General features: G+C 33.5%; 2 long non-coding RNA genes across 3 annotated transcripts; both read right to left on the reverse strand.

The window, feature by feature from the left end:
* Positions 1-390: 390 nt before the first annotated feature.
* Positions 391-4,591, reverse strand: LOC111881899 (uncharacterized). 2 transcript variants are annotated; one of them, XR_008232407.1, is made up of 5 exons: positions 4,009-4,591; positions 3,677-3,801; positions 2,865-2,920; positions 2,689-2,756; positions 2,477-2,614 (listed from the first exon to the last, which is right to left on the reverse strand). It is a non-coding gene; the product is annotated as an uncharacterized LOC111881899 (long non-coding RNA). The 2 variants fall into 2 exon arrangements; XR_002846980.3 differs by lacking the exons at positions 2,477-2,614; positions 2,689-2,756; positions 2,865-2,920 and adding an exon at positions 391-1,591.
* Positions 4,592-21,669: 17,078 nt separating this feature from the next.
* On the reverse strand, positions 21,670-23,370 carry LOC111881902 (uncharacterized). The gene is made up of 3 exons (XR_002846981.3): positions 22,960-23,370; positions 22,696-22,745; positions 21,670-22,464 (listed from the first exon to the last, which is right to left on the reverse strand). It is a non-coding gene; the product is annotated as an uncharacterized LOC111881902 (long non-coding RNA).
* Between the last annotated feature and the right edge of the window lie 2,854 nt (positions 23,371-26,224).

Here is a 26,224-nt window from a genome sequence, read left to right on the forward strand (position 1 = left end):
AATTAAAATGCATATAACAATATATTTTCTTCCATGATAAAATACAAAATGACAAGAAACATAATCAAACTAATATTCATTTAAGAAGTATGAATAATTTTCAATATATGCCTACTAATAAAACTAATATTCACATAATAATTAGAACGAAAGATATGTAGGTGGACATATGAATCTAATATGATTTTTTCGTAGATCAAGATTATAATTTTTTAAATGAAACAAATTTATAACTATGGTAGTTTTATAACCTATTAGACGAAACTCATATTACATGGTTAACACTTTAAATGTAAAAGATTGTCGAGCCAATCATTTTCCGATATGATAATATAAACCGATAACAATAAAGGCATTATACAGTCAGTGCAAAGTCTTATGGAAATATACTTGTTAGAAAATCATATGAAATTATCATTAAACGCATTTACTTTAAACTATCATATTCATGTGACCATATTGTATTTCAATAACCCAATATCAACTCATAAACTAATTAGTGTCAATGTGAGTCCAACTTCCCAATATGTCATTAATTAGTGTCGATGTGGACAAGTTAACAATCACTCCGCCACAATCCCCCATCCCCAACACTTCTGAATAATCACGGATCCAATGCCAATGTTAATCCAAACCTCGATCGTTTGTTTAGATCCATGCAATCGACTTCACAAGTAGCTGTGATAAGCGCCCTGCGGGAAAACTGGTGCTGAACTAGGGCACTTAGTTTACCCATACTACTTGCACGGGCCTTAATGATCGTCTCTGGGTTTAGGGATTCAGAGTTTCAGCTATGGTTGCTGATGAAACCAACCTCCAACGCCACCTCTCAACTTTCAAACGAGCAATACCCACCTCCTCCAGCATTGCCCCTTCGCAGACGACACCAACCTCCTCTTGGTGAGTTATTATCTGAAATCGAGATAAAATCGTTTTTGTTTTCTGAGTCTTAGAAACTGTGGTATAAAATTGAATTCATATGACAGTATGAGCTTCGATGTATGTTTATAGTTCCAACTGAGCTTTCAATCAAAGTACTAATAAGTCTATTTTTTTTTAACACAAATGATCATGTCAAACTTCTTTCTGTTTGTGTATACCATTCTCATGTCTTGGATTCATGTGTATATTAATCATGCAACTTGCAATATAGAACATGTTTTCTTTGTTTCATCATAATGAGAAAACATGTTCTATATTTACAATTTTCTAATTCATTGTGTAATAGTCAAACCACATAAGTATGTCAAAACTAAAGGACAAAATAGATGAGAAGGAAGAGTCAGTTGCCTTCTATATTTTACAAGTAGAAAAATCCACATGTCAAATTGTGTCATTGGATTTCTAGATATTTTTTATGATTATAAAAAGTTTGAAGTCCTTTCACCTCATTATCTGACCATATATAGTATTATATTAAGTCAAACTCATATTGTAGAATGTGAAAAGGTTCTACAACAGCCATAATGTGTATAATAGCAAATACATATCTTTTGCTTATTAGATGTGACATTGATCAAATGATAAATTCTTGGGATGTATAACTCTGATCACAAGATTATTCTCTATCATTTATGAACTAGTATATGTTCTATTTTTTATTTTATTTTTATTTATTATTATTATTATTTTTTTTTTTTATGTCATTACATACAAGATTCTACAAGAATGGGGGGCTTTTGCTGCTCAAAAACTTTAAGAAGAAAACAGGAGGTTCTTGACTTCTTTCTCTCTTGGCATTTAATTTATATTTTTCTTGTAAATGTTAACACCATTATTTCTGATTTGAAAATTGAAAATGTATTATTGTATGTAATGAAGACCTCATATATAAAGATTATGAGACCGAGTCCAAGCTGAAGCTATCAACCCATTCTGCCAACGGGGTGGTATAATTCTAAGATTATTCATATTTTAAGAATATATTTTTCCGACTACCGTATTAAAGTTTTATTTTTCACAGGGTCTTACAGCTTCAGCCTCAAAGCTAGGGAAGATGCATTTTGCTGATGTTAATTTGGAGATGAAGCGCCAAGCAATCACTTTCGGAATGAAAGTAAAATCTGACTCGAATGTAAGAAATTTTCCTATATGTATATGTATATGTATACGTATACGTTAACTTTTTTCCTATTGATTATAGGTTGCGGTGTCTGCTATGCTCGGAGACCCTAACCGGGATTTGACAACACATCTCACTTTGAAATTGCCATCTAAACATGCAATGGTATTTTAGTAAATATATATATATATATATATATATATATATATATATATATATATATATATATATATATATATATATATATATATATATAGCATGTTCAATGTTCAATATTTACTAAAATACCATTGCATGTTTAGATGGCAATTTCAAAGTGAGATGTGTTGTCAAATCCCGGTTAGGGTCTCCGAGCATAGCAGACACCGCAACCTATAATCAATAGGAAAAAAGTTAACGTATACGTATACATATACATATACATATAGGAAAATTTCTTACATTCGAGTCAGATTTTACTTTCATTCCGAAAGTGATTGCTTGGCGCTTCATCTCCAAATTAACATCAGCAAAATGCATCTTCCCTAGCTTTGAGGCTGAAGCTGTAAGACCCTGTGAAAAATAAAACTTTAATACGGTAGTCGGAAAAATATATTCTTAAAATATGAATAATCTTAGAATTATACCACCCCGTTGGCAGAATGGGTTGATAGCTTCAGCTTGGACTCGGTCTCATAATCTTTATATATTAGGTCTTCATTACATACAATAACACATTTTCAATTTTCAAATCAGAAATAATGGTGTTAACATTTATAAGAAAAATATAAATTAAATGCCAAGAGAGAAAGAAGTCAAGAACCTCCTGTTTTCTTCTTAAAGTTTTTGAGCAGCAAAAGCCCCCCATTCTTGTAGAATCTTGTATGTAATGACATAAAAAAAAATAATAATAATAATAATAAATAAAAATAAAATAAAAAATAGAACATATACTGGTTCATAAATGATAGAGAATAATCTTGTGATCAGAGTTATACATCCCAAGAATTTATCATTTGATCAATGTCACATCTAATAAGCAAAAGATATGTATTTGCTATTATACACATTATGGCTGTTGTAGAACCTTTTCACATTCTACAATATGAGTTTGACTTAATATAATACTATATATGGTCAGATAATGAGGTGAAAGGACTTCAAACTTTTTATAATCATAAAAAATATCTAGAAATCCAATGACACAATTTGACATGTGGATTTTTCTACTTGTAAAATATAGAAGGCAACTGACTCTTCCTTCTCATCTATTTTGTCCTTTAGTTTTGACATACTTATGTGGTTTGACTATTACACAATGAATTAGAAAATTGTAAATATAGAACATGTTTTCTCATTATGATGAAACAAAGAAAACATGTTCTATATTGCAAGTTGCATGATTAATATACACATGAATCCAAGACATGAGAATGGTATACACAAACAGAAAGAAGTTTGACATGATCATTTGTGTTAAAAAAAATAGACTTATTAGTACTTTGATTGAAAGCTCAGTTGGAATTATAAACATACATCGAAGCTCATACTGTCATATGAATTCAATTTTATAGCACAGTCTCTAAGACTCAGAAAACAAAAACAATTTTATCTCGATTTCAGATAATAACTCACCAAGAGGAGGTTGGTGTCGTCAGCAAAGGGGCAATGCTGGAGGAGGTGGGTATTGCTCGTTTGAAAGTTGAGAGGTGGCGTTGGAGGTTGGTTTCATCAGCAACCATAGCTGAAACTCTGAATCCCTAAACACAACAAAAGAGCAGCATTCGTATGGAAATCAATAACAACATTAACTTAAACATCAAAATTACATTACACTTTATTCATAAAAAAACTGATCAATTTCAAATCTAATTGACATTGATAGAGTAAACAGTCGATGATTTGATGATTTCGATAATAATCACCCAAAAAAACCCTCGGTTCATAGGTGGAGAAGAGAATCTTACCGGCTAGGCGCTGGGGTGGCGGCGCTTATGTCTGGTGGCCGGAGGTAGTCGCTGATGGAGTGGCGGAGGAAGTCGCTGGAGTGGAGGCGTTAGGGTAAAAGCACGCTGATGGAGTGGCCAGAGGTATCGCTCAGAGGTGGGTATCGCTAGTTTTGGAGGAGCACGCTGGTGGAAGCCTGAAAGGGGCAGCCTTCTTTTTCGTATAAGCACCGTGAGTCTCTTAATTTAATTAATTGATGTTGTTGTAACACGTTTTTTGTTCTCCCTACCCCTTAATTTAATAGTTTGCATTTTTATCATGTGCCTACATCTCGTGTCATTTTTGGGGATAATTCTCTTGCAATAAAAAAAGTGAATTTACACGGTCTATGATGACATCTAGGAATCTAATTATCATCACCCTTGGTCCTGATTCTAAGGCTGGAGGGAGTGGTGCCACCGAAACCGCACTCCCTCCCTCGCCACGTAAGTGTCACGTAAGCGCCACGTCACAGTTTACCACTTAAGTGTGGTTTCTTGCCACACCAAGGGTGTGGTGTCATATGTATATATAGATGGAGTAAAAGGTTTAAAAAAAAAAAAAAAAAAAAAAAAAAAAAAAAAAACAATTGCATGCAACCAATCTTTGAACGGTCAAGGGGAGAGAAACCAATCACAGAATTGATGGGTTTTATGCATAAGAACAATCTTATGTGCTCATACAAACCCTAATGCTTGGATCTAGGTTCCTCTATTGTACATGCTTTGAATCCAAGACTAACAAACTTAGATCTAACATATTATAAACTGAATTAGGGTTTATAGAATTACCTTTGATTGTTATATAGCAATAACAATCAATTCCTTGCTTGGATTGGCCTTAGAAAGCTTAGTGCCTCAAGTGCTGCACCTCTAATGGAGTCACAAACACCATATACAACTTGGATGAAGAGGAGAAGAAAGGGGAGGCACCAAAAACGGCTGGAAACCCTAATGGAAGTGTTGTCCACGTTTTTGGGGCATAGGGGCCCTTTATATACATGTAGGCTATTAGGGTTTACAACTAGGAAACCCTAATTTGACTGCTTAGGCCCTAAGCAGCCCATGGACTCCTTAAACATATCCCTTGGACGATTTCTAATGGGCTTCCCATAGAATTCGTCCAACCTATATATTATTAGGTGATCCATAGCCCAATTATAATTATCTTATAATTACAACTTCAGTCCCCTAAGTTTAATTAATCTCTTTTAGCCACAAAATTAATTAACAATTAATTCTTGACTAATATTAATTAAACAATATGATTTCTCCTTTAATATATTATTCTCATAATATATTAATAAACCATATTTAAACCTTTCTCTGCTTAAATCATCCTACATATTGCTATGGTGAAGGCAACCCAAAAGGACCATGCTCATAATCGGGTCAAGTACATACCAAAATAGTTATGGACTTAGACACTAATCCAACAGTCTCCCACTTGGATAAGTCTAATAACTATTTTCCATATGACTTCAGAACCTGATCAGCAATCGTAGCTTTCAAAAGCCGCTGTCAACTCTGATCTTATCAGATAGCGTGTCCTCTAGATAAGGGATTATATATTCCTCCATTCTCAAGATATCGTATAGACAAAAGACATGAGTTTCAATCATTCTCTCTATACTATTTCCCGACTTCCGATTTATGACGACTGACAACAGACTACAATTGAACACATCAACTTAGTCCCGGCTTGGCCAAGCGCTTAGGTGTCATCATTAAATCATCGAGAGGCCCACAGATATCGCTTTTATCCCACTTTGGGTAAAAGGAATGGATAAACTTCGACTCAAATGCTCGCTTGCATTTATTGATCGAGTCACACACAACAATAAGTTTTATAACACCAAGTTACTGGTGCGTTTACTTATTATCAATGTGCAACCGACCAACAAATAACAACTCACATGTCTCGGTTTCAAGAATATACAATATTATCGTCTCACTAATCACTCGTGATAAAACCATGAAGTGATCCAAGTGAGCGTGGGTTTAATCCAATACTTTAATCTTATCAAAGCATTCATGAACTCTGCAGCAAACTTGTGCTATGTCTAAACACTTCGGACAATCTACAGACAGATTCATGACAATCTTCCTTCATACTTACTCCCAACGTATGACCGACTGTGGATGTTTGAATAACCTAGTTATTCTGGAAGTCAAAACATACAAATTGAAACATAACAATAATTCTTAATCCTATATGGCCCCAAACTTGTGAGATTAAATAAAACACTTCTATTTAACCACCATATTGATTACTCATTATTATCGTTTACTGTTTCATAAAATCAACTTATTACTTAAATTACAACAACAGTTGTCCCATGCATAAAGCGTGCACACTATGTTTCCTATGGTCCTTACTTTGTGAAAATAGATTAATTGAAAAACTTTTTCAATGATGCTCATTTCACAATTCCTTAATCCCCATTGTTAGTGTAAGAACACAAGGTTCTTGCCACTACTAGAATATGCTAGATTCTAACATTTTACGCAACGATCCTTTCGTAAAGTCATAGCACAAAAGTCACCAAGACTTGGCTAATGAAATTACAAAGTACTTTCTTAGAAATTGTTACAAGACAATTCCATAGACGTGAAGTCTCACATTCAAAGTACATTCCTTTGAACATTCTTCTTGCATAAAAGTTTCTAATCTAGACATAGATTCTCAATATCCAACTCCCAATATGGAAACATTTCCACATTTGCCATATGACAACTCATTCTTAATAGAATCTTATCTATTCATAATAATGTCGATATGGTCCATCCAATACCATACTTCCAACTACTCACAAGCGACCAATCCTCAGCGAACTTTGGATCGTCCTTTGATAGTTGTTTAATTATTTTAGTCAAAACCAATTCTAGTCCTTTTTCCTTCTTAATGCACTAGACATTTGGAAAATTTTAGAATGGTAAAATATTATAGCATTTGCAATCGATCCTATACCCGAAGTGTATGGGACACGATGCATAATATCTTACATAAAGATATGATACTTTACCAATCTTTTGCCATAATATTTTATGTGTCATGTTCTCACAATTCGAACTATGAAGAGGGATGCCGTAATCATAATCGAATTTTAAGAACACACAATATATCCTTTGACTGAAAATATTAAAATTTCTCAATCTAAGCTTTAGATTTTGAAACGAAGTATAATATTCTCTCCCTTAATTATATCAAAACAACTTTTCAACCCATGCAACTTTGCAAATTGAATCTTTGTTTTTCTATAATTAATATTGCTAACTTGCAATACTCGCCACAATAATCATACAATCATAACACTTATGCTCCCACTATCATGATGATTACTATCATATAAGCATAACACTCATGCTCCCACTAGCTTTGACATGTATTCAAAGAACAAATGAAGTTTCAGAAAACAATGCCTATTGAATATCTGAAATTTATATTTCTAATACCAAATGCTTCGATAAGCCTACACCTTTGCCTTAGATAGCTCATATGTGTGTTTAAACAATTTAGAATTTATGTTACTAAGTTCCAAATGTTCAAACTAATTGCCAAATCTCACAATTCGAAATATGGAAAGGGATGCTGTAACCATAATCGAATGTGAGAATACAATTTTCACAATTGCTATCTTCTTAAAACCTCTCTTAGTGAAAGTATTTCCTCACAGTCATTTTCATGAAGGAGGGAATCTTATGACACTTAGATTTTATGGTGTATGAGTTCCTATCCATGTGAATTTGCCAAAACCAAGGTTTGCGACAAATCCAAACTCATATGGACTGAACTTTCTTAATCTTGATTTCTTGCCCTATGGTAACACGAGTGCCCACCATGTCTTCCAAGTAGTTTAGTAACTTGTCCTTACATATCAATGTACTTTACATCGACTAAGGCTCTAGTATGCATTCAAATGAGAACTCATAGAACTCACATACGCAACTAACTCAATTGGAATGGCACAGAAACAAGATAATGTCAGTACGACAGGTTGTAAAACTCAAGTCGTGTGCTAGTGATGATCTATAAAGTTTATTCTTGATTTGTTCTTGAAACCTTTCAAGACCATTAAGACTCCCACTGACTCCTTGATATATAAGATTCTTTTGTCAAGAAACATTTCTTGACAAAGCAAATATTCAAGAGTTAGTGTAGTTCTTATCAAGATAAGACACTTCACATAATTGGTCCTAGTTGGTCTTTGTCTTATCCAAGACAGCACAACTTACCAATTTCAAATGTGCAAGAATAAGAAAACTTTTCCAAGTTCCACATTTGATGAGTGTTATAAACCTACTTAAGACTTTTCACTCAATGTCACAATCTTGGAGTATGAATCCAAGACTTGATATTGGAACGAAGTACGATTGACTCTTTGATTTAACCATTTCTACAATTCTTGATTTCTCTTCTTAGACATGCAAATGCACTAAGACTCACTTAGAGGATCAATTGAGATATGGTTCTTAATCATTAAGACTTCATCATAAAACACAATAAAAGGTACTCTCCCTTCTTCTTAGAATGGAGAAACTTTTATCTTTCTGCCTTCTTGATTCTTCTTATTCATTCTGCTATTGATTGAAACTATTTCAGTTAACTCAGAATTATACTCAATCTTATAAGTATAACCATATTTACTAAACTTTAGTAAATCATGACGAATGTCTTTGTCACTCTTGTGGTAGACTTGATCAACGTACGACCTAGTGTACTCGATCTCCTAGTCCTTCAATTGACACTTTGCCAAAGAATTAGTCTAAGTTTCCCAAATGTGAAAGTTTTTTCATTCATCACACAATACACATTGCATGATTCCAAGTTTCTGTCCAATTGAAACTTGGGTGATGAGAAACTCTCCCTATTTGGTAAACTTTTGACATTTCCACAAATAACATAATTAAGAATCAAATCCATTATTGCTAATAATAGAAACATTCAAACATCAATTTTTCATATATTTCACTGCAAGGATAAACAAATAAGATAAAAACCAAAATTTATTTTATTCATAAAAAACAGCGGGAAAAATTTTGTCCTTACAATGCAATTCAATTGAAAAACTATGTTATTACATATTTCTTAACAATCTATTCTAACTCTAAGTAGTAGCTCAAGAATCCATTCGTCAAGTAATGCGATCGAAATCCATTTCTTCATGATTAGATTCAGCTCACTTCTTTTCTCAAGCTTCCTCTCTTTTCTTCGATCCTACAAAACATCAAAATGTAATCTTATCACATCATGTATTAAGAATCTAGAATAGGAACTCAAAAGAGTTAGGTAATGGATTTTACCTGGAGTAGATTCATACATCTTGACTCTCCCATCTCTTAGATCTTTCAGGTAGTTAGGGCAGCTTCGTCTCCAATGCCCCTTCTCTTGGCAATAAAAGCAAATGGACTCCTTTGCCACAGCACATCGGACAATCACAGACTTAGTTCTTTCTGGACTTCCAATGTTGCCAGTGTCTATTGAAGTTTGGGAGTTTGATTCACTAGACAAATTTGCTTTACCAGCACGCCAAATCATTGCTGATTCAGCAGCTATAAGCAAATAGGTGAGATCAATTGGGGTCACGTCGTGGTCCATCATATAGTACTCTCTAATGAACTCACTATATGATTCAGGAAGTGACTGAAGAACCCAGTCAACAGCCAACTCGCTTGAAATCTCGACACCCAACATGCTTAACCTATCAAAGTGTGACTTCATCTCTAAGACGTGTGCGCACACAGGTTTCCCATCTTCGTGTTTACTTGCCAAAAGGGCTTGAGTGAGCTTGAACTTTTCAAGCCTTTGAACTTGTGGGTCAGGGAGAATAATTGGAGGAGGTGGAGGAAGTGAAGCATGACTCTCATTTCCTCGATCGTATCTCAGAATGTCATCTTCATTTGGAAGGCTTGTTCCAAAGGGTTTGGGAAGACCATTGTAAGATTCAGACATCTACAAAACGGGAGAAAATTCAAGTTAAGTTGATTAGAATTCTTGATGCAACACCCAAATGAAACATCAAGCTAGGATCCAACACAATACTCTACAACCTAGAAGAGGGATGCCGTAATCTAGTTGTAGAATATTTGAAGGTAGGTAAATGACGATTTACCAATTTCCACCATGAAAAACGAAAAAGAAGTTTAAGTTTTAAATGAATTGAAACTCCTAGATCTTTTGAGATTCATTGAACTTTTCAATGGCATGTTTAATCTTGATTATGCCCTACTATTTGTGATTGGGATGCCGAGGATCACAAATAAGGTGTGAATAACCATACGAATCACGTGGTGCACCCAATGCTACAATCACCTAATCAATGTGCCGGTTAGCCACACACGCTCCATTGATCTATGATAAGCATCGAGCCACCCTTCGCCACCAATGTCATCCCCAAATTAGTGTGCCGATTAACCACACACGCTCCACTAACGTTTGACAAGGGTACGAAGTGTAATTCCATGGGTTAGCATACAATTTCACATTTTTCCTAAAGTAACTATGATTTGGGAATTTGTAAAAGCATTTAGTTACTTCGTACTTCATTATACTTATAATGGAAGGTTTCTGTCCTATCCTACCCGTTCGGCTAACGACCCTCCACTAGTCAAGAGTGCGGTGGGTAAGAGTGGATACCCATTCAATCGCCATTTTATAGGCAATTTCCTTAAACACCCCTTATAGACCAGCTTCGTGAATGAGGCCTACTAACGGTAAGACTGACTGTTTACTCATACATATATATAATATTAGACTTTTAATGTTATATATAGTATAGGGTGTATTTTACACTTTTAAAATACTAGGTGGTTTAATTTAGTAAATTATACTTTTAATTTAATTAAATGTAAACCAAAAGCTTTATGGGTTTATTAAATCACTTTTAACTATACACTTTAATTAATTAATAAAAACCATAAGGGTGTGATTTGAACTTTTCAAATTACTAGGGTTTTAGAATTTAGCATTTCAAAATTAAACTTTTAATCAAATTTAAAATTCCAAAACTTGAGGGCTAGTTTTGAAACATTTCAAAACATTTGGGTTTAACGTATTTAAATTTCATAAACGAAACTTTTAAGTTCAAATTTAAACTATAAAATTTAAAGGGTGCAATTGAAACTTTTTCACATCACAAGGATCAAATAACAAATAATATAAGTTAAACAATTAATTTATTCATTATCTATATTTGACCTAATCTTATTTTAGTCATTAGATAATTACCAAATAATTTGAAATAATCCATATTTATCATATAAACAACCAATATTTAAAAGATTTGAAATTATCTATTGTTTTGGCAAGGATAATCACTAATTTAAGATAAAAATCGGATTTTAACTTCAAAAAACGAATTAGGTATCAAATCCAAGTCAAAACAGCAGCAAAAACCCGGAATTCCCTCTGTCTGACCCCTGAACTCGCCGAGTCAGGGACAGACTCGTCGAGTTCTCCACTGACTCGCCGAGTCAGGTCGGGCAGAGGCCAAAAATCGATTTTCCAGCAAATAAAGCAGTTAAGCATCACATACAACTGAAACCAATCAAGGCTCTGATACCACTGATGGGTTTTATGCATAAGAACAATCCTATGTGCTCATACAAACCCTAATGCTTGGATCTAGGTTCCTCTATTGTACATGCTTTGAATCCAAGACTAACAAACTTAGATCTAACATATTATAAACTGAATTAGGGTTTATAGAATTACCTTTGATTGTTATATAGCAATAACAATCAATTCCTTGCTTGGATTGGCCTTAGAAAGCTTAGTGCCTCAAGTGCTGCACCTCTAATGGAGTCACAAACACCATATACAACTTGGATGAAGAGGAGAAGAAAGGGGAGGCACCAAAAACGGCTGGAAACCCTAATGGAAGTGTTGTCCACGTTTTTGGGGCATAGGGGTCCTTTATATACATGTAGGCTATTAGGGTTTACAACTAGGAAACCCTAATTTGACTGCTTAGGCCCTAAGCAGCCCATGGACTCCTTAAACATATCCCTTGGACGATTTCTAATGGGCTTCCCATAGAATTCGTCCAACCTATATATTATTAGGTGATCCATAGCCCAATTATAATTATCTTATAATTACAACTTCAGTCCCCTAAGTTTAATTAATCTCTTTTAGCCACAAAATTAATTAACAATTAATTCTTGACTAATATTAATTAAACAATATGATTTCTCCTTTAATATATTATTCTCATAATATATTAATAAACCATATTTAAACCTTTCTCTGCTTAAATCATCCTACATATTGCTATGGTGAAGGCAACCCAAAAGGACCATGCTCATAATCGGGTCAAGTACATACCAAAATAGTTATGGACTTAGACACTAATCCAACAAGAATGCGGTCTTCTAGGGCCGTAGTGCGGTCTCCACGGTTCCAAACCGCACCCTGGGGGCGGTGTTCATGTCCCACGTGGCATGAGTGCGGTTCCAAACCGCGTCCCACACCGAAGAGTCTAACATAATATCTCTATTATAATAAATGGCTTTAATGAATGAGGTTTTCATGGATTATATTAAGAAATTTTTACTGTTTTTTTTCTGAAGACATTTTGATTTTCAGTGACAGCCTCGATAGCCACTTGCAACACTTGAGGATAGTGTTTTCAACTTTAAAACAACACAAGTTGTTTGTGAAGAAATCGAAATGCTCTTTGGTCAGACTCATTTCTACTACCTGACATTTTTAGAGCTTCATTGGTTCAATGTTAAATTTCAAAAATACCCTCCTCATTACGATTCAGGTTTATTTCATGTACAAATGTATTATTGTCGAATCCCTTTTCCCGTTAATGTTGATTCTTATTCTAATCATCCCCAAATTTAAGACCATATTTTTTTCATTCTCCGTATAATCAAATTGAAAATTTAAACCCAGCCATAGCTTTTCATACTCTTTTGATTTTTTTTTTGTTCAAAATCCGATTTCAAGCCAAAGAAGATAAAAATCGGTTGGTTTCAATTCGAAGGAAACTCCATAAAGCCGCTATCATAAGCCATTTCTTTCTACACATTGTAAAAAACCTTCAAGCTTGAGTCAAAGCGATTAGACCATGTCTGTTAGCATACACATTTATTATGTATTGTATTTGTATTTAGATAGTTAGCCCATTCGTGGCCCTTGGCCCATTGATGTATATCTGTATAAATATGTGTAATATCCGGATTCCCAGGTATATTATTGTTGGAATAGTGTCTAAGCCCGTAATTATATTTGGTATGTACTTGACCCGGTTGTGCATGGTCCTTTTGGGTTGCCTTCTCCAAAGCAACTTGACAAGGTAATTTAAGGAGAAAGAGAGAGTATTATGATTTATTAATATATTATAAGAATAATACATTAAAGGAGAAATCATATTTATTTAATTAGTATTGGTCATAAATTAATTAGGAATTAATTTGGTGGTCAAAAGAGATTAATTGAAGAAAGGGGTATAAACTGTCAAATGTATGATAGTTGAGTTTTGGGTTAAGGAAACCTAATGGGCTTAAGGGGGAACGAAATTATGATGGGTAACCATCATATTTTCGTCCAAGGGCCTTATTCCAGAAGGTTCCATGGGCTGCTTGGTGGCTAAGCTGTCCATTAGGGTTTAGACTTAAACCCTAGTAACCTGTAAGTATAAATATGACCCCTAGGGCATGAATTCGGCTACCACCTTGATTCGAAGAGTATCCTAGGCCGATTTCTAGCCTCTTTATCCCTCTCTCATATTGCCTTCTTGCTTGTGGGGTTTGTGAACCATTAGAGGAGTTGCATTTGTGACTCTAGGCTCAAAAGAAGAAGAAAGAGAAGAAAGGTATGTGGGTGGACATATGTGTCTAATATGAATTTTTAGTAAATCAAAATTAGAATTTTTTAAATGAAACAAATTTATAACTATGGTGATTATATACGTATTAGTCGAAACTCATTACATGGTTAACACTTTAAAAAGCAATATTTAACATTCTAACACAATATTTGAGTGATTATACATGGAAAAACGTAAATGTAAAAAGCTTGTCGAGCCAATCATTTTCAGATATGATAATATAAATCGATAACAATAAAGTCATTATACAGTACAAAGTCTTGTGGAAATATATTTGTTAGAAAATCATATAAAAATATCATTAAACACATTTACTTTAAAATATCAAATTCATGTGACCATAAAATCAGACTAATATTCTACTTTAAAATATCAACTCATAAACTTGGTGTCATTATATAGTTAATATTCTATTTCACCAAAATCAGACTAATATTCTATTTCACTAATATCAAAGTGCAAACTATAATCTTATTTCCAAAAAAGATCAAGATACCTTAAATAAAATGTAAATAACCTTGATCACCAAAGGTAATGGTATGGAAGATATTGAGAATTGTGATGAGTATATATATTGACTATAAATAATTGAGTAAATTACACCAAATGGTCGCTATGGTTTGGGGTAATATACGTGTTTAGTCTCTAATTTTTTTTTTTTTTTTTTTTAACTCGGATCATCCCTATAATTTGTTATTATTGGACGATTGGTCCATGTCTCAACTAAAAAGATTATTGTATCCTTATAAATATCTTTTTTTAATTAATTCTATTATTTATGTATTTCTAGATAGGCCCACTTGACCCAACCCCAACCCCAACCCTCGTTCCTTTCCCTTCCCCTCCTATCATGTGTCATGTTTGCCATTTTTGAAACCCGTGTAATACCAAGAAAATGAAATTAAATCAAACCGATTAAATTGAGCTAACAACCAAAGAGTTTTGATGAAGAAAATTGTGTCTTGGTTTCCTCTCCTTTTTCTCACGGGTTCTTATCTCTATCTATCTCTCCAAACTCTCTCAGGGTGTGTTTGGGTTAGTTTTTTTATCGCAAAAGTGATTTTTAAGAAAAATGTTTATTAGCTTATGATTTTTAGAAAAAATGGATTTTAAAAAATGTTTGGATAAGAAAAACTGTTTTTTAGGAGTAAAATGACTAAAAACTAGGATTTTCCATCTTTTTGAAAGCTTTATTTTTTTCAATCCAAAAGGTTGTTTTAAAAAACGCTTTTTAAATACACAAACACTTTTTTAGCTTATTAAATTTTTAAAAAACAAAAAAGCTAATAAGCTATTTTCAAAACTATACCAAACACCTACTCAGATCGGTATGGTTAAAGAACATGTTTCCACATCCCCTCCCTCCCCGTCTCTGATGGTAACAGTGACTCGAGCCATTGTATTCGCCAGGTTAAAGGTTAAATGTTGGTGAGTTGGGATTCGTCATCATCGACTCAAAGTTCATGAGCCGTACCCATTGTCATGAATCAATGGTGGATCAATCAGATTCAATGAATTCGAGTTTTTGGTAAATGGTTGATATCATCGGTGGTGGTGTTGTTGGACGGAGAAGACGACTAGTACAAGTGGTAGTGCTTGTTAAAGAATATGACCAATGCCCGGGTAAAGAAACCCATATTGTAATCACAGGGGTTACTGGTGGGGGTTATAGATTGATGAGAGGCGGCGACGGTATTTGGTGATGGTTCCATCAAAGAGAGGAAGGAGATGGAGGAATGGTCTTCTTTTTTCAACGTAATTGTCTCCGATTGATTTCTTTGTGTGTGGGGGTTTTCTGATCAGAAAAATCAACGGCGGCGATTTTGATTTAGATTATCAAATTTCTCATATGGTTACTAAAGTGGTTTAGTGGTTGCATCAGGTTTTTTTTTGGATTTTTTCTGGTTTGATTTCTTTGAGCTCACTGGAGAAGACGATGTAGGTGGGGAGGGGATGGTGGTGTGTGGTCGGAGAACACAGAAAAAAAGGGAATGGAGAAAATCAGGTGGTGTAGTAATGTGGTTGTACATATGCTTCAGCTGGTTGTACATTGATTACATGTTGTAAGAACAAAAGCAGTGTGCTTGGACTATCTCCGACCCATCTCAAATTTTCCCTAAAGTAAAAAACATAGTAAATAGTGTTTCATTTCTAATCTTATTTCATTTTTTATCCCATTTTTTACTCCAAAAAATATATTCCTCTACTAATTAGATTTTAACAAATATATATATATATATATATATATATATATATATATATATATATATATATATATTATATTTTTTTATTACAAGAATATTTCAAATTATATTATAAATAAAACGTTTAAATACAATAAATTCATATTAATTAATACTTTATTATAAATAATTATTAAATAAATAATCTTATATTTTTAATAATTATATCAAAATAACGATCATATTTGATTACTATATTTTATAAATTATGTTATTATGTTTCAAGTCTTTAGTATATATTTAATTTTTTTATATGAATTCGATAAATAAATATTAAACTCTATATTTATGATTAATTAATATAAATTAGTATATAACATGATATTACAAATATTAAATATTGCATTTAAATTATAATTAGTAGACAAAAACAAACTAAAAATTTATAAAATAAAAATGAGAGAGACTAAAATTGGCAACCGAAACTTCAACTCTATTTTTGGAGATATGAATAATATTCCCTCATATTTTATTTTCTGAGATATAAATAGTATTTGGGGAATACTATTCATATATCCAAAAATGGAGATGAAAATGAGGTAAGGTTGGAGGAGAACGGGGGAAGAAATGGGAAAAAAATAGAGTTTGGGGGTGGGTTGGAGATAGCCTTAGTGGCGGTGATGAGTTTTCCGGCAACCAAAGTTGGTGGTAGGAGAAGACGACTCCACCATGGAGAGGGTTAAGTTTACTTATTCAAGCTTAATAGGGGAAGGATTTTAAAACATGCTATTTGTAATTTGTTGTTGTTTTGAAGTTTTTTGATTTTTTTTACATTTTTAATGAAATATATTTGAAAGACCCTAACTTTTGTATGTATGAAAGACCCAAACTTTCATACTTGATAATATAGTTACTCCAAAACATGCTACTTGCATATTCATAAAAACAATATTTTACATTGATAAAGAGGTTGCAAACTACTGGATACAAACAGATTATTTTAAAGTGTTATATATTACTTCCCATGATTCTATAGTTTTATACATATGGGAATGCAAAATACAATAGTTTCAAACTATTCATAAGCTTCTATCGATACAATAGTTTCAAACTATTCAAAAATCTTCTACCAGTATATAACTATATTGGATGCTTATCTCCTGCAATTTGTTAAACGTTGAGAGGGTAAGCGGTGACGCTTAGTGAGTTTAATAATAGATACGATATAATGTTATATCATATATATACTTCAATATGGCAGAAGCAAAGAGGAACAAGGAACAACAAGAGGATATGTGAATCATGTGACAAACTTTCCATATCAATCATTGATTTGATTCAAAGATATACAATCAATGAGACATAACAATTTCCATACTTGATATACATCAATAAACCTTTGGCCCAAATGGCACAGAAGACATACAACTTCGGATTTAACATTTTGGTAGATTTCAGGCTTATAGCCCTGTCTAACCTTCTGCCAATACCATAGAATAGAAATCATTCTCTTACGGAGAAATGTTCTACATGGACAGAGGCTACATACCAGTACCAATGTGAATCTAAGTCCTTTCACTGATCACATGGTCAAAGGTATTTCTTTGCTATTAAAAATAGTGAATAAAAATAACACGGCAAAATAACCCGAAATAATAACACTGAAAAGCACGTAGCACATATAACACATAGCATACAATTGTTCCTATATATTAAACTCACCGTGAAATAACCGGGGGCTAAAATATTAATTTAGAAAGCACTTTGGCTCTAAATATAACTTTATTCGTTGAAAACCGGAAGATTTATTGAAAACCGGGCTCTGTGAAGGTAGACTTTTAAAACCGAAAAGATAAATTTTTCGGGCTTCTTGGGAGTCTCGGGACGTGTTTCGGGCTTTGGAATTAGTACCGGGGCTTTGGGGGGAGTGGAAGTAGAAGAAATATAAGTTTAGGGGTAAAAAGTGGCAAATTTCTAACATTTACCCGGGAGGTCTCACACCCCTTATATAGGGCCGAGGTTCGGATCCAAAGCGAGGGGAAGAGGGCAGGTGGCTGCGAGGCTCGGACCAGCTGGCTACTTCAGCGAGGCTCGGGTGCGAGGGTCGGAACAGCTGGCTCGCAGACAGCAGCTTCGGATTGGACCTAACTTCGGTCCAATGGGCAGGCTCCACGTAGGTGCGAGGGTCATCCGAGGGGTGTCTCATGTGAAGGTGTCCGAAGCTTAGTGGACCGCGGACTTGGTTCAATCAGAAGGCGACACAGCAAACCTCGGTCCTATCAGAAGGCGACACGTGGAGGCTGCATGCGAGGGATGACGTGGCAGCATTATTCATGCGAAATTTCTCGAAAAATGTGCCAAATCTTGTAAAATCCATAACTTTCTCATTCGGGCCCTGTTTTTGACGTTCTTTATATGCACGCGTAGGTAAAATTATGCTCTACAACTTTCGTTTAGACTTCTTCGGCTAATTTTGACTTTAGTTTTAATATTATTATTTTTAACAGACCGGGACAGGAAAATCCGTTAAAAATTCATAACTTCTTCATCTAACATCCGTTTTCGTCAGACTTTTTACCGTTGTACTACTAATGAAGAGAAATTCAGTTCTCGTTTAGGTTGTGTCGGCTAAAAATCACTCGATCTAAAATTCGAGTTTTTAGCTGTCTACTGCTAAGCTGAAACTTTGAAAAATCATAACTTCCTCATACGAAGTCAGATTTTGGCGTTCTTTTTATCGAAATTCTCGGTTTAACGAATACTACGAATTTAATTTAGATTACTAAGGCTAAAAAGTAGTTTATCAAAAACTCACTTTTACGTCATTCGGCGCCGTGCCCGTTTTGTCGCGGATCTTCGATTGGTCATAACTTCTTCGTTATAACTCGGATTTCGATGAGGTTTTCGCCTAAATGTTTCTAACAAGATTATCTACAACTTTCAATAATAAAATTTTACTTATTCCAAATTTTTAATTTTCGTTAAATTTCACTATTTGACATTTGATTGGAATCTCATAAGACTTCCAATACTTTCTGAATGATTCTAAGCATAGTTTTACTTCAATTCTAGTAAAAACAATTTTTTAGAACTCAACATTCAAATTCACATAATATTATTTACTTAAAACACAATTTCAAAACGTGTACGTTACAATATTTCATGTTTTGAGACGCACATCAAGTACTCGATAAAATGCCTGATACAAACACCACTGCGAGTTTAATTTGTTTGGGACTTTATAATGTTTTACTATTCAATTTATACAAAATCCTTCTTCAATTGTGATCTTGAAGGTAGTTTCTAATTTATAGTTGCTGAATGAAACTTTTCTTTACTTGGTTTCCTACTTTGTACAAGAGAGAATCTATCGGCTACATACCTGGTATTTGATTATTTATTTATTTATTTATTATTATTATTTTTTTTAATATTTAGCACTTACTGAGTGTTAATCAACAATTCACACCTAAAATAATGGTAATATTGCTTAATTGGTTTTTGAAAGATATTTTCCAAATGTGATTTTGGTCCTTCTATTAAAGCTTAATCAAGTTAGAGCAAATAATAGTTCTTTTCTTTCCCTTGTTTTTGGTGTGTTTTAATAGCAACAATGTTGAATATTTTGCGATGTAATTAAGAGCGAAGAGCTGCTTAGCATATCTTTACAATTTTTTGTTATGGAAAGTTCTAACATTGTTCCTGCATATAACCAATTTAGTGTTCTGTACTTCTGTTTACACTTAGCTTTGTACTCGACAGTTCCAATAAACCATCATTGTAGGAAAATGTTATGATATTTACTCAAAGTGGAGAAGTAGAAGCAATTGAAGGCAAGTCATGTTAATGTGTACACATATTTTCTCCTTTGATCTATTAATTATGTAGAAAGTATTTGTCTTCTTGCATTAATTTCATTACTTTTTGAAAGATAAATTTAGGTTTTGCTCCTTCTTGATCTTGAGACTCTGCCAATTTAGCAAATAGGAGTATTTTGTCATCCCAACTTGTATATTCAAAGATGTAAGGGTATGATGATAATTTTTATTAATCGATAACAATTGGTTTCTTAACGTAGCCTACTTATGGGACAAAAATGTTAAGAAACGGTACTAAATTTAAATTGTTTTTTCTTTATTGTTTAGAACACTTATATTTGACATAATAGTTCTCATGCTATTGTATAGTCCATAATTATCTATTTTTGTTGTTTTATTTGCTCTTCAACTTCAAGTTTAGTATTGCCATAGTAAATGACTTTAAAAGTATATGAGGAAAAAGAAAAATGGGGCTTTAGGTAATTCTTTACGCTTGAAATTTTCATTTTTATTTATCTGCTTTTAGTTTAATATAATATAAATTATGATGATTTTGACCTTGCTATGTTATGCAAATAGAAATGTAGTTTGGTTGATGTTGATGTTGCTATTTGATAATTTGATATAGGTTGGTGTCAATGGGTATTTCATGCGTGGTTCTCTTTCTATTGCAAGTTCCATTTTAGTCCCTTAGGTTGATGCTGGTGTTGCATTTTATGGATTTCCTCCTAATGACCTTGCACATCTACCAACATTAAAGTATTTGTACAGCCTTATTTTGGTGAAGTTCATAGTATTGTTGTATTTTCATGTATTAAGGTGTGATGAATGAATGACCATATTTTAAATCAAATTTTATAAAAAGCAAAGCATATTATAAATCAACTTTTACTTTGAAAACAAATTTGATATAAAGCAAAGCATATTTGAATGTAAAAAAGATCATTTTCTTCATTTTAAATATGCAAGTTAACATTCCACTCAGAAAGATGTATTTTTTTTATTTTACTCGATTTATATAACTCCCAAAAAGATCATATGATTAATATATACATCTTTTTGTATGAACAATACCGCTTCCCTCTAGGTAAGCTTTTACATAAGCTTTCAGTCACACCCGCTCTCTCTCTTTCTCTAATATATTTAGAAAAATAAAGTGTTAATTTTATTATCAAATGACATTCTTTTATTTTTTTTTCCAGGTCAAATACATTTTTTTAATCATATCACATGCTTTTGGTTTCAATGACAAGAACACTAGGTTATGCAAATGACTTTGAAAATAAGGTAAAGAAGATGTATATATGTAATATGTTAGGTTCTAATTTCTATGTCATTGTTACTGCTACTGTTGCAAACCCCCCACCCCCACACACATAACAGTAGCAAACATTTCATCCAACACCTAACATACACATACAATTTTCTTGCTTCTCATCTTAATTTGTTTTCAAATATGTAGCAGCGTGTAGTTTCTTCCTTGGAGACCTTGAGAAGATGTACTTTCTTATATTGCCTTTGAATCTATGAATAATTTTAGGGCATATCAAATCATCAATGATACTTGTTTATGGATGACATTGCTATAATTGGGTACAGATTTTTCAAAGTAGAATGTTGCATAGGAAGAAATTGAAACATGAGAATCGGTGAATATATAATTTTTTTAATATTTGCCATATTTTTTTTTTCAGGTAGAACTCATGAATATAAAGAAAAATCTAGCACTGAGTGAGAGTATCGGTATACAAGGGCATTCATTTCTGAGTTGTTCAACTAATGTTGGAAACAAGAAGATCTCACTAGGAGCAAATGTCTCTTTTGGTATGAAATGCCAACATCCCACTACATGTAATATTGGTTTAAGCTACACCAAAAATGATCTCATGACATCGTTCACATTGGTGAATACCTCTCTCTTTTTCGATTAAAACATTGTACTTTTTTACATGGCTTTATCATGTTTTCCGGGTTTGGGTCCTTCGGGTCCGGATAAACTGATTTTGACAACCGGACCAGTTTTTGAAACCCGATTTTCTAGTTGTAGACCCACTTTACCCGGTCCCGTACCCAATTCCAGTATCGTACTTTGCTATTTCTTGATTATGTCCTCCTTTAATATAGGTCGGAGAAAGGAGACATCCTTAGCTTTGCTTATCATTAGGATGTAAATCCTTTCATGAAAGAAGCTGTTGGGGGTGAGCTGACGCATATTGTGTCGAGCAATGACTCGCTGATTCTTGGGTCCAACATGACTTGGACCCAGAGACGATCATTAAGTCCCGTGCAAGTAGTTGTAAACTAAGTGCCCTAGTTCAGCACCAGTTTCTACATTGCGCTTGTCACAACTACTTGTGAAGTCGATTGCATAGATGCAAACAAAAGATCGAGGTTTGGACTAACATTAGCACTCGATCCGTAATTAACACCAACACTTCCGAATATGTCATTAATTACTACTAATTAGTGTCAATGTGGACAAGTTACACTCAAGTCGGATTTTACTTTCATTCCGAAAGTGATTGCTTGGCGCTTCATCTCCCAATTAACATCAGCAAAATGCATCTTCCCCAACTTTGAGGCTGAGGCTGTAAAACCCTGTGAAAAATAAAACTTTAATATGTAGTTGGAAAAATACAATCTTAAAATATGAACAATCTTAAAATTATACAGGGTTCATAGCTTCAGCTTGGACTAAGTCTAATAATCTTTATATATGAGGTCTTTATCACATAAAATAACACATTTTTAATTTTCAAATCAGCAAATAATGGTGTTAACATTTACAAGAAAAAAAATTAAATGCCAAGAGAGAAAGAAGTCAAGAACCTCCTGTTGGAGGTTGGTTTCATCAGCAACCATAGCTAAAACTCTGAACCCTAAACACAACAAAAGAGCAGCATGCGTATGGAAATCAATAACAACATTAACTTAAATATCAAAATTACATTACACTTTAAACATAAAAAACTGATCAATTTCAAATCTAATTGACATTGATAGAGTAAACAGTCGATGCTCTGATGATTTGATGATTTCGATAATAATCACCCAAAAAAGCCCTCGGTTCATAGATGGAGAAGAGAATCTTACCGGCTAGGCGTTGGGGTGGCGGCGCTCATCTCTGGTGGCCGGAGGTAGTCGCAGCGCTCAAAAGATGGAGTGGCGGAGGAAGTCGCTGGAGTGGAGGCGTTAGGGTAAAAGGGTATCGCTAGTTTTGGAGAAGCACGCTGGTGGAAACTTGAAAGGGGCAGCTTTCTTTTTCCATTAATACATTTCAAACTGTTTTGAAAACCGGACCGGCTGAACCAGTTTTGTAATAGCCAAAAACCGCTTCCAAACAGAACCGTTAAGAACCATCGGTTGACTGAAAAACCGGTCAAACCGTACCCGGTTAAACCGCTGAAAAACCCGTTTTTTATAAAAATAACTGCGAATTTTAATGGGCCACAATGGGAGGTCCACAAACTTTAATTGTCGGGATCCTACTCATGCAACAACGCTTCTCCTGATGCTTAGCTACACCTTCTTTTTTATAAAGGGTCTCATCACCTCCCATTTTGTTTTTCTACCGATGTGGGATTGATTTTAGTTGTTCTTTGTATTAATATTTAGTACTTATTTTCTTAAAATAACACTCATTTTAAAAAGCTAGAAAAAAAACAATCGATAATATTAAAAACACACACACACACATATATATATATATATATATATATATATATATATATATATATATATATATATATATATATATATATATATATATAAAAACATACACATGCAAACACACACACACACACACACACACACACACATATATATATATATATATATATATATATATATATATATATATATATATATATATATATATACCGGTTCATCTGGTTCTTGAGACCGGTTGAACTGGTCCGACCAATCGAACCAATTAGACGGCCGGTCCGGTTTTCAAAACATTGACATTTCAAATCCGGCCATTCAGATGGTTACTGAACCATTCAGAAGCGTACAAGTGACCAAGTTACAAAACAAGGGCAGTGTCAATCTCTTAGGGGCTGTTTGGCAGGATCTTAATTTTTAAGAGGTCTGAATTTCTAAGAGGGTCTGAATTTTTAAAATCTGAATTTTCAAATACTGTTTGGTTGAAACCTCTGAATTACAGTGCTGAATTATAAAAATGACAATTTTACCATTTTGTGTTGTTTTTTGTTGAATTTAACGTTTTTGCTTATAAAATAACCGAATCAACTACTTGAATAACTATAAAAAAAATATAAAAACACCATATAAAATCTAAATTAAACATAAATGAAAATTAAACATTTATCCAAATCAAACATACCTCTATCATTACTTGATTATACTCAAAGGAACTAATTAGAATAATACAAGAAAATCAAAGATTATACCACAAATAACAAACCTATTTCTTAATTGTTGTACCCAAAACAATTAAAAGTTCCAAAACAATGATAACCTAAAACATATCTAAAAAAGTAAAAATCTTCTATTCTCATGTTAATTTCCACTTATTCCCAAAATACCCTTTCCGTGTAAACCATAATTTCTTTACTTCAATCCATAATAAATATCATAATAAATATGATGTTAATGAATTCTTGGTATGAAAAACAACAAATCAAAAGAAAAAAAATACTTCATTTGTTGTTGTTGGAAAGTAGAAAAACAAGAGAAACAACAAAAATCAAGATTTCACAGCAATGTTTTTCACATATTTCAGCAACATTTCACAATAAAAACGAAGAGAAATAAGAAATCAGCAAGATTTTCAGAAAAATTCAAGAAAAAACAAAAAGAAACAAGATTTCACAGCAAAAACGAAGGAAAAAAAAACCCGCGATTGCATAAAACTATACGCCATCTAATTTCAAAAAAAAAATAAAAGAAAAAAAACAACAAATTTTCTATGAAATCACCCAATTCATGGAAACAACAAAACTATACACCATCTGATTTCAGAAAAAAAATAAAAGAGAAAAACAACAAATTTTCTATGAAATCAAACATAAACTTGCAAAAATCATCGGTAGCAGAAAACGATAGCACATCTGAGTAATCACTGATTTCAGAAGTTATTTGTGTGTGTGCGTTGATGAGAATAAAAGACCGAAGGTGTGATATTACCTGTATGAGTCGTTGCACAAGTCGTCGAAGGTGGAGCCGAAGGTGCTGTGGCGTAGCAATTGGAGGTGGTGTCGGAGGTGCTGTGGCCTAGCAGTCGGAGCTGGAGACGGAGAAGAGGCCGACGACTGCGACGACAGGGAGGGAACACAACTTCGATAGATTGATGGCTGCGTCTTTTTTTTTTTTTTTTAGATGAGGGGTGAAGTCTGATTTTCTAACACCCTGCTCCCGAGTTGAAGCAAAGAAAAGAAGAAAAGAGAAAATAAAGGAATGAGAGAAAATAAGAGAAAAGAAAGGAAAACAAATTTGACTTTTGTGCTCCCGAGTTGGAAAAAAATGAAAGGAAAATTAAACATTTTATTTTTTCTTTTCAAATCCTCCCAAATCGGAAGGAAAGTTAGGAGGGAAAGTGATCCTTCAATTTCCTTCCAATTCATTCCTTTAATGAAATTCGAGAGCATCAATCTCTCTTATTTTCCTCTCATTTCCACCAATTTCCTTTCTTTTCTCTCCTTAAGTTGAACTCGGGAGTGGGGTGTAAGAGGCATTTAACAAATTCAATGTGTATTTTAAGAGGGTACCAAACAAGCCATATCTGAATTTTTAAGAGGTTGTCTCTTAATTAATGAAACCCTTAATTGATATTGTTGTTTTATATAGTGGATATATAACACAATTTTTGTTCTCCTACGTATGAATTTAATGGTTTGCTTTTATATGTCATACTAAAGACAACATGACTTGTTAAGATAATTAATTTTTTGGTTTGTTCACATTTGGATAACTAACTTTTTTTTATATATCTAGGTAACTAAATTGTTGGAAGTGTTCACATATGACCATTATGACATGTTGTAGTAGGTTACATCCGGCTACAGCAGGTCATAATAGTCATATGTAAACACTTTCAACAAGTTCATTACCTAGATGTGTACAAAAAAATTGTTACCCAAAACGAAAAGTAAGAGTAAATTACACGAATGGTCCCCGTGGTTTGTGGGAATTTGTGAGTTTTGTCCATAATTTAGTTTTTTAACTCGGATGATCGACACTGTTTATTTTTATTGCGCGCTTGGTCTCTATCTTACCCACTGTTGTAAAAATCCCGACTAGGTCCCGATTAATCTCTGATTAATCCCTAGGCGCTACCTGACCGATTAGAGGGCGTCTAACACTTAATCCCTACCTACAAAATGTGTAAAGTGTTAGA

Source organism: Lactuca sativa, chromosome 5, assembly GCF_002870075.4.
Source record: "Lactuca sativa cultivar Salinas chromosome 5, Lsat_Salinas_v11, whole genome shotgun sequence".
Classification (NCBI taxonomy): domain Eukaryota; kingdom Viridiplantae; phylum Streptophyta; class Magnoliopsida; order Asterales; family Asteraceae; genus Lactuca; species Lactuca sativa.